Source organism: Primulina eburnea, chromosome 1 (genome assembly GCF_022965805.1).
Source record: "Primulina eburnea isolate SZY01 chromosome 1, ASM2296580v1, whole genome shotgun sequence".
NCBI classification, from domain to species: domain Eukaryota; kingdom Viridiplantae; phylum Streptophyta; class Magnoliopsida; order Lamiales; family Gesneriaceae; genus Primulina; species Primulina eburnea.
In genome coordinates this window covers 1,792,421-1,795,379 of record NC_133101.1, presented here as the reverse complement: position 1 = coordinate 1,795,379, position 2,959 = coordinate 1,792,421, and positions in this window count along the sequence as shown.

Below are 2,959 nucleotides of genomic sequence, written 5' to 3'. Positions count from 1 at the left end.
AAAAAAGTAGTTGTTATATGAGGGTTTAGGTCCATGACGTTTTTATTTCTCATTAATTTCTTGATCCCTAATCGGTTCTCGATTAAATTTATCTAACTATTTCGATTTCAGTAATCGCAATATATGTGTTTCATATTCTAAAATTCTATCAAAGACCTAAAGTTAAAAACTGTGACTTTTCTGGAATATGAAAATAAGAAGGAAAAACCAAGACGATCACTAGGGATAGACCTACTCTACTGGTTAATCTCATTAAATGTCACCTCAGTAGTGGACACAGAGATAGATACGACTGGATAGTTAAATAAAAATGATGAGTTAATGAATGTTAATTGATGGAAAAATATAGTTTTTTTTATCTTGTTCATTTGTTTTTTTTTATTTTAGTACTTAATGTTGTAAAAATTCACTCATAGTGTCTTATTCATTTAATTTATGGCAATTTTAGTATTTTTTTTCAATCTGTATGTCCTTTGTTTCGAAAAAAGTCATGTTGTAACATAACACATGGCAATACACATCAACTCTATATTAGTTAGTGTCACATATAAAAATGACTAAAATTATAAAGAAAAAATACAAAAATAATGGATTTAAATGAAATTCGAAAACAGATATCTAATAGAGATGTGAAGAAATCCTCAACAAACAAGCATACACGTTCAAAATTACAAAATTAAATTATTTTATTTTCAAACTACCCATTTCAATTTTCAACATAGAAAATTGTGACAAAATTTTAGAAGTCTCCAAAAGCACAATATTTTTTTTTTATAGTGTATAAACTATTCCAAGAAAACAAGATTTTTTAATGAGATTTTTACTATAGGAAAAAGAACTCTATATTCTCAGTATTACATATTTATACTCTATATTCTCAGTATTACATATTTATTTTATGGATTATGTTATATTTAGGTTACACAATATTATATATATATATGTTACAAAGTGTTTTGAAATTATAAAACTATCTTAAATACATTTTTGAAAAGTTTTTTTCCAAATAAAGTGGAAAGATACTTTGTAGTTAAATGTATTTTGTAGCCTAATTTATAATCCAATTTGTATATATAATATTTTCCTTATTTTATATGTTTAAACACTTAAAGGCAATTTTTGCACTTAATCATAATTTACGTAAAAAAAATTAAATCAAATAATCGAAGATTAAATTTAGTATATCAAAATTAAACCAAATTTCGACAAATTAGTGAATTAAAACTCAAAATAAGACAAATTAATGAAGTAGTTATTTTTTATATTTGAATTGATTGACGACAAAAACAAGATGAGATGAATTGACTAGATAAATATAACGAATTTATTTTCCCAAGAATATCATGAGTTTGATCTTGATGTGTGGAAATGGTTGGTGAGTGCACAAGAGATTTGGTTCACTATTATTGGGCAATCAACACTCCAATTTCAACCCACCAAAACCTGGGGCATCCACCAGTCAACGAGTCAGCCTCCATTCCACTCGTAACTTTATCCATATCCACCGCCCTCTTCTTTGTATATAAATACAATGCTATCCAACTAGGGTTTGCCCCACCCAACACATTTATATAAATTTAGAAGTACTCTAAATTTTCTTGGTTCTTGAATAATAAACTTTGTATTCACCATAATTGTGCCGTAACAGCTTCGCTAATCCATTCAAAGGATGAGGAGATGTTGTAGCAGTAAGAAAAACGAAGAGAAAGAGCCCTCGTGGAGCGAGCAAGAAGATCGTAAGTTGACCGATTACATCAACGTTCACGGCGAAGGGCGTTGGGGAAAAGTCCCCAAGTCGGCAGGTTTTTGTTACTCATCCTTTTTTCGATCTTCTTCTTTATGATTTTATCTGAGACTTTAAATTATTCAAGAGTGAAGAAAAATTCAATATGTTTTGTAATTTAATTAGTCGACCCGTGTGTTGGAAAAAAGTCATGACGCATTTTCATTACCATATTTTCTTACTATAGTAGATCAAATGCATGCATTAATATGGTGGCTGCTTGTAATCTTGATGTTGGGGCAGCATTTGGTGTATTTAGATGAATAAAGTTATGAACCTCGACTGTTTTCATACTTCCATAGGGAGATGGAGCCAAGAACTAGAGTGCATGGGATTGGGGGAACTTTAATTTTTAAATTTTGGATTGATTTTTAATTGTACCGAAACATAAAAAATGAGTTAGTGAAAATAAAATATGATCATTATTTAGGACATAGTACAAGTAGAACTTAGAATCCTTGATTTCTATAATCATTTTATGTTTTCTTAATTAACCCTAAATTCGAGAAAGGCTAATAATTAGATGGAAAATGAAATGAAAAAAAAAAGTTTTTGATATTATATAAATAACATTATTAATTTTAATTTTTTTTATCTTTTTAACTGCGAAATACAAACAAAATATACAGCATATATATAAACTTCGTTGCTTTAAATTGATGAGTTTAATACGACGGAGTAGGATGATGACGAAAATGTACAACAATTGATTCATATATAGGGCTGCATCGATGTGGCAAATGCTGCAGACTGCGTTGGATGAACCACCTAAGGACAAGTATTAAGCAAGGGAATTACTTCGGTGAAGATGAAGAAGACCTGATTATTAGGCTCTACGCACTCCTTGGCAATCGGTAAAGAGTCTAGCTAATTTTTATTGCATACAAAGAAAAATATAATTTTCGTCATGTAAATATGTCTGTTTGCGGTTTTGGTTCTATAAGACATATTCAGAATTTGGTCTTAGTTCAAGAAATCGGTAAGTACCGATATGGAAAAGGACTAAGATCAAACTTTGATAACTCGCCGGACGAAAACGAAAAACATACTGACAAATTTTGTGATATTCCCTCTCACGAGAAGAGATTAATTTCTTGGTGGTTAGGTGGTCTCTGATCGCTGGACGTTTGCCGGGTCGGACAGATGATGAAGTAAGGAATCATTGGCATTCACATA